This window comes from Myxine glutinosa, chromosome 4, assembly GCF_964187855.1.
Source record: "Myxine glutinosa chromosome 4, kmMyxGlut1.1, whole genome shotgun sequence".
Taxonomy (NCBI): Eukaryota; Metazoa; Chordata; class Myxini; order Myxiniformes; family Myxinidae; genus Myxine; species Myxine glutinosa.
The window spans coordinates 79,799,589-79,813,052 of NC_136264.1; the positions used below are offsets into that span (position 1 = coordinate 79,799,589).

The 13,464-nt window shown below is 40.0% G+C and overlaps 1 protein-coding gene across 3 annotated transcripts in view; it reads right to left on the reverse strand.

The window, feature by feature from the left end:
* The window catches only part of LOC137424902 (uncharacterized), a 56,621-nt gene extending 43,493 nt beyond the window's left edge, over window positions 1–13,128 (reverse strand). The window contains exon 1 of one of the 3 annotated variants that reach the window (XM_068112793.2): window positions 13,093–13,128. The gene's annotated coding sequence lies outside the window, so the exon portion shown is untranslated. Of the gene's footprint in view, window positions 1–12,675; window positions 12,887–13,092 lie in introns of those variants that run through there. The other 2 variants (XM_068112794.2, XM_068112792.2) reach the window with 2 other exon arrangements.
* Between the last annotated feature and the right edge of the window lie 336 nt (window positions 13,129–13,464).

A 13,464-nucleotide genomic window follows, 5' to 3' on the forward strand; every position in this document is an offset into this window, starting at 1 on the left:
AGCACTGTATAATTAATAGCATGGACCGTGTGACGTGTAGGAGAAATCTTGATGTACAGTAAGTCGGGAAACTGTAACTTAAGGATGTTTAAATGTTCTTCACATGGTGGGGGGGGGGGGGGGGGGGGTGGGGGTGAAGAATTAGTGAGGGATAATTTTCCAAGTGCGTGCTTTCCCTCTGTAACTTTCCCTTTACCTTTTGCTGCCACGGCGGGCATGAAAATCACCTTTAAATTACATTTACCGCCAGCAAAAAGCCAGGCAGGATCTCGGACTAATCCCCGCCCCCAATAGACCTAATAGGAGAAAACCCCGCCCATGAGAGGCGGAGAATAAGGGGGCAGTCAGAAAGGCCGTGGCATCACTCAGAAAGGCCACGCCCCGAGGGATGGGATTGGACCGTGGACATGGGCGGGGCGAACGGGGAGGGAAACGGCCCGATTGGCTCGAGAGAGTAAAGAGAAGTAAAGAGTAAAAAAGTGAAGGAGGGCCGTCTTTACTACTCGTCCCGTGACTCTGGGTGCCTTCGATGCCCGGGCTTTGCGGCACCTCGGTCGCCATCTTGTGCGCTCCGGCACGGAGGCATTGGACCTGACCATCGCCACTACTGTTACAGAAAGACCATTTGGAGACAGCCAAGTGTATATACAAAAAGGGACCATTTTATTTTCATAATCTTTTCCCCTGTGTGTTTTTGTGACTGAGTGGAGGGCCCCTCAAAATATAATTTTAGTTTTACTTCAACCTTTATTTCCGTTTGGGATTTTTGTTCATTAAACTATTTGATTGTTGAATTTACTGTGGTGTTTGCATGTTTTGTGGCTTCAGGAAAAAAACCCGTGTTTTTTGTTCAGGTAAACTCCTCGCATCCTTTCATCCCGCGCATGCAAAATAAGCGCCAATTTGGGAGGCGCCTCGGTGTTAAATCTGATTCGGCTGTTCATCTCGGCTGATCTTAATCGCTGGCGACATGACAATACGCAATCACAACCAATGACTGGGTAACAGTTTTAAGTAGGGACAGTACTATTTCAATAAACTATGAGGTTTTAAGCATGTTAAGGTCATACTGTATATGTATACAGGCCAGGTGAGTCATGGTAATTGAGATCAAGTTGGCAGGGCTGGCTCAGCTGCCTCACATCTTGCTCAGCTTGATGCTGTGGAAACCAAGGCCTTTTAGATCATTGGACTACCTCGCGATGAAGCTGAGTCTACAGGCCTATCATTTCACCATTGCCGACAGGTCGCTGGTCTCGCCGTCTTCTGCCTCATTCTTGGCCTTGCACACTCTGCCCTCTATTTGCTCTGCCCCTCAGGTATCTGCAGGCTGTACACGGTCCACCAGCAACCCCTCCAAGTGAAACTGCCTAAATCCAGAACCACCGCTCACCTCCACTCATTTATTCCTCCTTTTTCCACCTGTGGAACCACCTTCCATACTCTCTTCAATTTCATTCTTCCCTCCAGGTCTTCAAGACAGTTGTTCACTACCACGTCCAGTCATCCCCCATTCCAAAATCATGATATTTTCTACACCTGTTAAACCACCTCCCAAATTTTTGCTTAAGTGTTATGTCCATCTTTTGCAGTCTTTCTCATCCCTCATCTTTACCTGCATCCCCTGGTTTTCCATCTCCATCTATTTTCTCCGTCCACCCTGCTGTTGGTGTTTCCCCTTTCTCCTGCTGTTCCCTTTGTGTGTCGATCTGTTCTGTGTCCTAGCTTTTCCGCAAGGCTAGACCATGTCGTTAAAAATAAGGATAAACAAGTCCACAACAAGTCAAAATACTGAGAATACGGGACAAATGGCATCCCGGAAGGCAAAAAACATGACATGGGACACCTCATAGATATAACACATGACATGGGACACCTCATCGGTATAACACATGGCATGGGACACCTTATAGGTATAAAACATGACATGGCACGCCAAGCTATAAAACACGATGTAGGACACCATATATGTATAAAACATGACGTGGGACACTTCATAGGTATAAAACATGACATGGGACACCTCATCGGTAAAACACATGGCATGGGACAGTGGGACACCTTATAGGTATAAAACATGACATGGGACACCTCATCGGTAAAACACATGGCATGGGACACCTTATAGGTATAAAACATGACATGGCACGCTAAGCTATAAAACATGATGTGGGAAACCATATAGGTATAAAACATGACATGGCACACTAAGCTATAAAACATGATGTGGGAAACCTTATAGGTATAAAACATGACATGTGACACTTAATTGGTATAACACATGGCATGGGACACCTTATAGGTATAAAACATGATGTGTGACATTTTATAGGTACAACACATGATGATGTACAGTATTCAGGGGTTGGAAAGGGGGGTCCTTCAGCAATGTGCACTGTAAAAAGCATGACTTGAGAGTGAATACTGTACAATGAAACCTTTCTCCATAACCTCCCACAAGATGTCCATATCTGGGTGCCACGCGATTCGTGAGCAGAACATTGATTGGTTGAAATGCCAGCGTACCAATATGCCAATCAGAAAGCAAGCTTTCATCATCACAGCTTGCTCATTTCAATTACTTTTACATGTATATCTTGTCGTTCAACGTCGTCCAAACCGGGCCATGATCGAGTTACTGTCTTCTCATGTCCGGGTATTTATTTATTTTATTATCGTTTGGCCTATGAATGTCACCGATTATGGCAGAACTCACAAGCAGTTAGTGTGCGGCGCTGTGGATTCGTGGGCCCGAGCTATGCCAGCTTTCATTCCCAAGCCAAGCTGAACACGGGCACACAATAACGTCTTTCAGCTACGTCACCTCATTCCGCAAGTCTCTCTGTGACCTTTTCTTTTGGGCTTCATCACCAAACTCTCTCTCCAAGCCCGTTTGTGACCTCAACAACCACCTCACAATATTCTTCATGCAATCTTTCCATGAACCTTGGCCTATATATGCAACAAGCACAACAACAGGGAGTATTCAAAGGGATCCGCATACAACGCGCAAGGTGGATCGACATTTGGGAAGAAGAGTTCTCAAAGTTTAAAACTCGTCAACTTTCGTTATGAGATCCAGGACAGAATGTCTCTTGTTACACTTTAGTTCGACAAAATGGTGGGTCAATTAAATATATAAACAACTCTTACACTTTAGTTCGACAAAATGGTGGGTCAATTAAATATATAAACAACTGTATCATTAATGTTGCCTCACCATTTCAGATTGTCAGGTGTAGTGATCATTTTCAGGTGCAGTGATCATTTTCAGGTATAATTCAGCTATCGTGATTATTTTCAGATATAGTGATAATTTTCAGATGTAGTGATAATTTTCAGGTATAATTCAGCTATCGTGATTATTTTCAGGTACAATTCAGCTATCGTGATTATTTTCAGATAAAGTGATAATTTTCAGGTATAAATCAGATATAGTGATCATTTTCAGGTATAAATCAGATATAGTGATCATTTTCAGGTGCAGTGATCATTTTCAGGTATAATTCAGCTATCGTGATTATTTTCAGATATAGTGATAATTTTCAGGTGTAGTGATCATTTTCAGGTATAATTCAGCTATTGTGATTATTTTCAGATATAGTGATAATTTTCATATATAGTGATCATTTTCAGGTACAATTCAGCTATCGTGATTATTTTCAGGTACAATTCAGCTATCGTGATTATTTTCAGGTACAATTCAGCTATTGTGATTATTTTCAGATATAGTGATAATTTTCAGGTATAAATCAGATATAGTGATAATTTTCAGGTACAATTCAGATATAGTGATAATTTTCAGGTATAAATCAGGTATAGTGATCATTTTCAGGTATAATTCAGGTGTCGTGATTATTTTCAGATATAGTGATAATTTTCAGGTATAAATCAGATATATTGATCATTTTCAGGTATAAATCCGATATAGTGATCATTTTCAGATATAGTGATTATTTTCAGATATAGTGATCATTTTCAGGTACAATTCAGGTGTAATGATAATTTTCAGATATAGTGATAATTTTCAGGTATAATTCAGGTGTAGTGATTATTTTCAGATATAGTGATCATTTTCAGGTATAATTCAGGTGTAGTGATTATTTTCAGATATAGTGATCATTTTCAGGTATAAATCAGATATAGTGATCATTTTCAGGTATAAATCAGATATAGTGATAATTTTCAGGTATAATTCAGGTGTAATGATAATTTTCAGATATAGTGATCATTTTCAGGTACAATTCAGCTGTCGTGATTATTTTCAGATATAGTGATAATTTTCAGGTATAAATCAGATATAGTGATCATTTTCAGGTATAAATCCGATATAGTGATCATTTTCAGGTATAAATCAGATATAGTGATTATTTTCAGGTACAATTCAGCTATCGGGATTATTTTCAGATATAGTGATAATTTTCAGGTATAAATCAGATATAGTGATAATTTTCAGGTATAAATCAGATATAGTGATAATTTTCAGGTATAAATCAGATATCGTGATAATTTTCAGGTATGAATCAGATATAGTGATAATTTTCAGGTATAAATCAGATATAGTGATAATTTTCAGGTATAAATCAGATATAGTGATAATTTTCAGGTATAAATCAGATATAGTGATAATTTTCAGGTATAAATCAGATATAGTGATAATTTTTAGGTATAAATCAGATATAGTGATAATTTTCAGGTGTAAATCAGATATCGTGATAATTTTCAGGTATAAATCAGATATCGTGATAATTTTCAGGTATGAATCAGATATAGTGATAATTTTCAGGTATAAATCAGATTTAGTAATAATTTTTAGGTATAAATCAGATATAGTGATAATTTTCAGGTATAAATCAGATATAGTGATAATTTTCAGGTATAAATCAGATATCGTGATAATTTTCAGGTATAAATCAGATATAGTGATAATTTTCAGGTATAAATCAGATATCGTGATAATTTTCAGGTATGAATCAGATATAGTGATAATTTTCAGGTATGAATCAGATATAGTGATAATTTTTAGGTATGAATCAGATATAGTGATAATTTTCAGGTATAAATCAGATATCGTGATAATTTTCAGGTATAAATCAGATATCGTGATAATTTTCAGGTATGAATCAGATATAGTGATAATTTTCAGGTATAAATCAGATTTAGTAATAATTTTTAGGTATAAATCAGATATAGTGATAATTTTCAGGTATAAATCAGATATCGTGATAATTTTCAGGTATGAATCAGATATAGTGATAATTTTCAGGTATAAATCAGATTTAGTAATAATTTTTAGGTATAAATCAGATATAGTGATAATTTTCAGGTATAAATCAGATATAGTGATAATTTTCAGGTATAAATCAGATATAGTGATAATTTTCAGGTATAAATCAGATATAGTGATAATTTTCAGGTATAAATCAGATATAGTGATAATTTTCAGGTATAAATCAGATATAGTGATAATTTTCAGGTATAATTCAGGTGTAATGATTATTTTCAGATATAGTGATCATTTTCAGGTACAATTCAGCTATCGTGATTATTTTCAGATATCGTGATAATTTTCAGGTATAAATGAGATATTGTGATAATTTTCAGGTATAATTCAGGTGTAATGATTATTTTCAGATATGGTGTTAATTTTCAGATATAGTCATCATTTTCAGGTACAATTCAGCTATCGTGATTATGTTCAGATATAGTGATAATTTTCAGGTATAAATCAGATATAGTGATAATTTTCAGGTATAAATCAGATATAGTGATAATTTTCAGGTATAAATCAGATATAGTGATAATTTTCAGGTATAAATCAGATATAGTGATAATTTTCAGGTATAAATCAGATATAGTGATAATTTTCAGGTATAAAACAGATATAGTGATAATTTTCAGGTATAATTCAGGTGTAATGATTATTTTCAGATATAGTGATCATTTTCAGGTACAATTCAGCTATTGTGATAATTTTCAGATAGAGTGATAATTTTCAGGTATAAATCAGATATCGTGATAATTTTCAGGTATAAATCAGATATAGTGATAATTTTCAGGTATAATTCAGGTGTAATGATTATTTTCAGATATAGTGATCATTTTCAGGTACAATTCAGTTATCGTGATTATGTTCAGATATAGTGATAATTTTCAGGTATAAATCAGATATAGTGATAATTTTCAGGTATAAATCAGATATAGTGATAATTTTCAGGTATAAATCAGATATAGTGATAATATTCAGGTATAAATCAGATATAGTGATAATTTTCAGGTATAAATCAGATATAGTGATAATTTTCAGATATAATTCAGGTGTAATGATTATTTTCAGATATAGTGATCATTTTCAGATATAGTGATAATTTTCAGGTACAATTCAGCTATCGTGATTATTTTCAGATATCGTGATCATTTTCAGGTACAATTCAGCTATCGTGATTATTTTCAGATATAGTGATAAATTTTCAGGTATAAATCAGATATAGTGATAATTTTCAGGTATAAATCAGATATAGTGATAATTTTCAGGTATAAATCAGATCTAGTGATAATTTTCAGGTTTAAATCAGATATAGTGATAATTTTTTATTTTTTTATTTTTTTTGTATACTGAATCGAGGCTCGTGAAAGAGCTAACATTTACTTCACAAACAAATCAACCAGACAAACAAAATATATAAAAAGAGGGAGCGGAAGACAAGATGGGGAGAGAAGGGGAAGCACACAAACACAACATTTGAGAGCAGGGAGATGTGTGGATGGGAGAGGGGGGAGGAGGCGTGGGAAGGGGGTGGGGGGGGGGAGGGAGAAGTATAAAACACAAGGACACCAAGGACTTCCAGGACAGAAGTTGGTATTTCAAAAAAGTGGAATTGGGCTGAAATTAGCGGGGGTAGAAAAGATCAAGGTTTTGGATGGGGGAAGATAAGAGATGGTGGTGAACAGCTGTTTTAAAGACCTGGAGGGTGGAGTGGGATTGAAGAGAGTGAGGGAGTTTGTTCCAGAGGCGGGAGAAAAGAGGAATGAAGGAGTGAAGGTGAGCAGAGAGTCTTGATTTTGGCAGTTTAACCATAAGAGGGTTGCAGGCAGATCTTGTGCGACCTGTAGGAATATTTGCGGGACAGAGCCCAGAGAGAGCTGGGGGGGCAAGGCCAGAGAGGAGTCGGTAGAGGACGGAAAATTTCCGTCTTCTACCGTAATTTCCAGGTATAAATCAGATATAGGGATCATTTTCAGCTATAATTCAGGTGTCGTGATTATTTTCAGATATAGTGATAATTTTCTGGTATAAATCAGATATAGTGATAATTTTCAGGTATAAATCAGATATAGTGATCATTTTCAGGTATGAATCAGATATAGTGATAATTTTCAGGTATAATTCAGGTGCAATGATTATTTTCAGATATAGTGATCATTTTCAGGTACAATTCAGCTATCGTGATTATTTTCAAATATAGTGATAATTTTCAGGTATAATTCAGGTGTAATGATAATTTTCAGATATAGTGATCATTTTCAGGTACAATTCAGCTATCGTGATTATTTTCAGATATAGTAATAATTTTCAGGTATAAATCAGATATAGTGATAATTTTCAGGTATAATTCAGCTATCGTGATAATTTTCAGGTAAAATTCAGCTATCGTGATAATTTTCAGGTATAAATCAGATTTTTTTTTTTTTTTTTTTTTTGTATACAAGATCGAGGCTCGTGAAAGAGCTAACATTAATCACACAAAAAGACAAACCGACACACAAAACACAAAAAACAAGGGGAGCAGCAGACAAGATGGGGAGAGAGGGGGAAGGACACAAACACAACATTTGAGAGCAGGGACATCGGGAGGACTTGGGGGGAGGTGGGAGAGGAATAAAACATATGAACACTGCAAGGACTCTGGGGTGAATTACCGGGGGTAGAAAAGATCAAGGTTTTCGATGGGGGAAGATAAGAGATGGTGGTGAACAGCTGTTTTAAAGACCTGGAGGGAGTAGTGGAATTGAAGGGAGTGGGGGAGTTTGTTCGAGAAAAGGGGAATGAAAGAGTGAAGGTGAGCAGAGAGCCTAGACTTTGGCAGTTTAACCATAAGAGGGTTGCAGGCAGATCTTGTGCGACCTGAAGGAATATTGGGGGGGACAGCGCACAGAGAGAGCTGGGGGAGCAAGGCCGGAGAGGAGTCGGTAGAAGACAGAAAGACCACCAACCTGCCTGCGGTGAGTGAGTGAAAGGCCCTCGGAGTTGACTACATCGCAGGAGATTCCAATGATTCTGAAAGCTTTGGCCTCAACAGCGTGAAGCCGAGCAAGGTGTGAGGCAGGAGCACCAGCCCAGAGGGGGGAACAGTATTCCATTGAGCTGCGGATGAAAGCCTTGTATGTGGTGAGGAGCTCAGGAGTGCCAAGGAAGGACTTCGCACGACGGAGGATGCCCAGTCGGCGACTGGCTTTGGAGGCCAGCTTGGAAATGTGGTTTTCCCAAGAAAGATCATGGCAGATAGTGAGACCCAAAAGCTTGCGCGACAGAACTTATTGGAGAGGATTGTTGAGAAAGTAGATGGGAGGGTTGTCCAGTCGGTCCTTTCGGAGAGACATTGTAAGAGTGTGAGATTTGTCAGGATTGAAAGACATGTTCCACTTGTTTGACCAGTCTGTGATTTTGTCCAGGTCTGCAGAGAGTGAGGAGGCTGCAGACTGCCGATCTGAGGGATGAGGAATGGAGCGGCAGATAGTGGAGTCATCAGCAAAGAGATAGAGAGGATTTTCCAGAGAGTCGGAGAGATCATTGATGAAGACCAGAAATAGCACAGGGCCCAGAACACTACCTTGGGGTACTCCAGCCAGAACAGGCAGGGAAGATGAGAAAAATCCATTCAGGGCCACACGTTGCCTACGACCAGAGAGTAAATCCGCAAGCCATGAGTGGAGATTTCCCTGAATACCATAGGAGGTGAGTTTGGTGAGCAGAGCTGGGTGCCAGACCGTATCGAAGGCACGTGATATGTCAAGTGAGACAGCTCTGATTTCCTATTTGGCATTGAGGACCTCCATCCATTGTTGAGACAGCAGAAGCAACATGTCCAGAGTAGAATGACCTGGTCTGAATCCAAATTGATGATCAGAGATCAAGCCATTGGAGAAGAGGAAGGATTTGATATCTGAAGCAATGATGGATTCCATGACTTTGCTGATAATTGGGAGCAGGCTGATTGGTCTGTAGTTGCAAGGATCTGTTTTTGCACCTTTTTTGTGTAAAGCGGTAATGTTTGCTGATTTCCAAGATGCTGGCAGATGACCTTGAGCAAAAGAGAGGGTGAAAAGAACAGAGAGAGGGTGAGATAGAGCGGCAGAGCAGGATTTTAGGACCCGAGGGCTGATGCCATCTGGGCCAGTTGCAGAATCAGAGTCGAGGTTTGATAAAAACTTCTCCACCTTGTCAGGAGAGAAGGACACAGAGTCCAGGAGCAGTTGGGTTCGACTGGGAAAGGTGGGAACAGAGAGAGATGGGTTTGGGACACAAAATTTTGAGGCAAACACAGAGTTGAGGCATTCGGCTTTGTCACATGCGGTGTCAACTGTGTAGCCATTTGAGGTAAGGGAGGGGATGGAGGGGGAACAAACACCAGAAACGGATTTGAGTTTGCCACCAGGATTTGGAGGAAGGAGACAGGTTTGAGAGTTCAATCTTGAGTGTGGAGAGATAGTGCTTCCTGGCACTCCTGAGGGTAGAAACACACTTGTTTCGAGCTTGGTGGAAGGAACTGAGATTGCCTTCAGTTGGATTTGCCTTCCAAGACGCAAAGGCAAGTTGTTTCAGGGCAACTGCCTCACCACAAGATTCAGTGTACCATGGACGGGAGGAAGGGTAAGACAACTGAAGACGAGATGGGATAAATCTGTGCATGAGAGGAGAGCAGTTTGCTTTGGAAGAATTCCCAGGAAGAATTGATGTCAGAGGCATTAGAGATGGGAGACCAGTCCAGTTGATTGATGGCTGCTTGCAGACCGTGCCAGTCGGCCTGAGTGAAATGCCAGACCCGTCGGCGCTGAGGAGGCTCTCTGAGAATGGCCAGTGAGATGTCCACTTTAACAAGCACATGATCAGAAGAACCGATTGGAGCAGAAGAAGAGCAGCATACATTTGCAGGGAAGTTAGTCATAACCAAGTCCAGAAGAGAAGATACTCCATTGACTGAGATCCGGGTCGGGAAATTGACAGATTGTGTCAGTCCCAATGAGTCGCAGAAGTCCTTTGCTGAGGTGCCATGGCTGGTGAGAGATGAACCCACACCCAGCCATGAGGAAGAGAGAGTTTGGATGAGTTGATAGAAGTTGGTCCATGTTGTCCGACAGAGAAATGTAAATGGAGTCATCACTGTTTGGAGGACGGTACAGAACACATATGAACAAAAGGTGGGAGCGGAGAGGAAGCCGTAGCCAGTGGTACTCCTGTGGGTGGGGTGGAGAGAGGGCAGTGAGGGAGAGTGAGGAAGAGAGTTTTTGATAAAGATAGCCACCCCACCACCAGGACGAGGCTCAGGTCTATCGTACCGGAGGAGGGAGTAACCAGGAAGAGATATTAAGGAATCAGAGACATCTTGAAGGAGGAAAGTTTCTGTTAAGCAGATTAAGTCTGGATTTTCAGAAGCAACCTGAATGGAGAGATCAATCAGGTTTGAGCGAAGGCCCCGGATGTTTGAGGTCCATACCGTTAGTGAGGAGAGAGGGGGAGCATCGGGTGCAGGACAGGGGAGGGGAGGGGTAGGGTCAGATGAAGGGTGAGAGGGGGGTGTAGGAAGAGCAGTTGATAGTGTGTCAGAGATTACAGAAGAGTTACAAGAAAGGGAAGGATGAGGGGGACGAAAGGTTTGATGGTGATGGAATGAGGCACAGTGAGAGTTTGTTTGAGGGGGGGGCAGAGGAAAGTAAAAGGTTGGGGGAGGTGGAGGTATGACATAGAAGGGAGACGAAGTGGGGAGGAGGCAGCTTTGAGAACGAGGTGGGAGGAGGGAGAATTTGGGAGGGATGGTTGGGGGGGAGATTTGAAGGGGAGGGGCAAGGGGGGAGTTTAGAAAGTGGATGATTAATGAAAGATGAACATATATAACAAATTGTATATATAACATATATAACATATATAACAAATATATATAGTGATAATATTCAGGTATAAATCCGATTTCGTGATAATTTTCAGATATAGTGATCATTTTCAGGTACAATTCAGCTGTCCTGATTATTTTCAGATATCGTGATAATTTTCAGGTATAAATCAGATATAGTGATCATTTTCAGGTACAATTCAGCTGTCCTGATTATTTTCAGATATAGTGATAATTTTCAGGTATAAATCAGATATAGTGATCATTTTCAGGTACAATTCAGCTATTGTGATTATTTTCAGATATAGTGATAATTTTCAGGTATAAATCGGTCAAAAGTGATAATTTTCAGGTATAAATCAGATATAGTGATCATTTTCAGGTATAATTCAGGTAGTGATCATTTTCAGGTATAATTCAGGTTTAGTGATCATTAGCAGGTATATTTTCAGGTATAGTGATCATTTTCAGGTATAATTCAGGTTTAGTGATCATTAGCAGGTATATTTTCAGGTATAGTGATCATTTTCTGGTATAATTCAGGTATCATGCTAATTTTCAGGTAAAATTCAGGTATAGTGATCATTTCCAGGTATAATTCAGTTATCGTGATCATTGTCATGTATAATTCAGGTAACATGATCATTTTCAGATAGATAGTCCTTTCCTTCCAACTGATCATTTCCAGGTATAATTCAGTTATCGTGATCATTGTCACATATAATTCAGGTATAGTGATCATTTTCAGGTAAAATCCAGGTATCATGATCATTGTCAGGTATAATTCAGGTATAGTGATCATTTTCAGATACATAGTCCTTTCCTTCCAAGTGATCATTTCCAGGTATAATTCAGTTATCGTGATCATTGTCACGTATAATTCAGGGATATATTGATCGTTTTCAGGTAAAATCCAGGTATCATGATCATTTTCAGGTAAAATTCAGGTATAGTGATCATCTTCAGGTAAAATTCAGGTAGTGATCATTTTCAGGTATAATTCAGGTAGTGATAATTTTCAGGTATCGTGAGTCAGCAAGAGTCACTGGACCAGTTGCTGAAGTTTTCATTTTTTACACTAAGTTTTCATTTCATCGTTCTTTTCGCAAACCATACGCAAACTCCATTGATTAGTGTTACCTGTACGGTAAATTGGTAAACATACCGTGAAGTTATCGAAATTTGCCAAAAGCTACTTCCGCTTTGTATATTAACGACTTGGAATGATTTATGAGTATTAAAGTGAAATGAGTTACACGTAAACGAATGTTTAGCGCATTTACAAACCCACTTGCGTCATAGTCAGGTGAACGAATGAACTACAACGACATGGTAATCCGGGGAATGAAGAATTCAGTGAAAGAAAGTTTTGTTTCGAGAGTTGGAGAAGTGAGCGGATCTGTGACGTAACGAAACGGTAACCAAGCACAAGTAAAGCGAGAAGCCGCTTGTATGTTTATCCAACTTTGTGTAACAGCCGGATCGTGTCCGCGAGGAGTTTTTGTGACGATTTACAGAATGAAGGAAACTTTTTTTTCCCGCCGAGAAGGTTCCGTACGGACATTACCTGCTCGGCTCACCCACGGGGCTTCTCTCTCCATGTATGGGATCGCGACTCCTCCAGGCCGCCCCTCGGTCATCGCCCGGACAAACAAACACCTTTTGTCCGACAAAATGAATTCCCCTCGCAAATTGTCCCGACTTGTCCGGTGCTCTCTCCCCCTCTGTCCCTCGTTCCAAACTTCTCCCTCTTCGAGCACCCCCTCCCCCCACGGCTCCTCCATCAGCCGGCTCGCGCTGCCTACGTCACTTCCGAGCACTTTTCACAATCTCGAGCGCGGAGCCGAGAGCGAGAGCGTACGACCCCACCTCAGGGGGTTAATCCCGCCACAGCGTTTACCTCGCTACAGGTGTGGGCTCCAGGTTTAACAATTGTCGGCGCCCCGACCTGGAAGGTTTAATTCACGCACTATATTATATTTACCTGTTGTGACGGTGATGCTCCTCCGGTGTAACGCACGCACGGAGTGCGCAGACCTGTATGACGTCATGTTATGTGACCACGTCATCTCTATTTCTTCCAACGTGAGCGTCACCTACAAACGTTGAAAGTTGTGAATTCCATGAACGAATTCCAATGTTACGACATTTCCTATTCTGACGGGATTGTGCGGGGTCAGCGCACTTAGTACTTACCGTTGTTGGTTCGATTCCCGAGTCCCGTGGACGCCAAACTAAGTGTCCACGTCGGCTGGGTGACGTTTTGTCTTTCCTGAATGTTAGTAGTAGTAATAGTAGTAGTAATAGTAGTAGTAATAGTAAAAGTAGTAGTAAAAGTAGTAGTAATAGTAGTAGT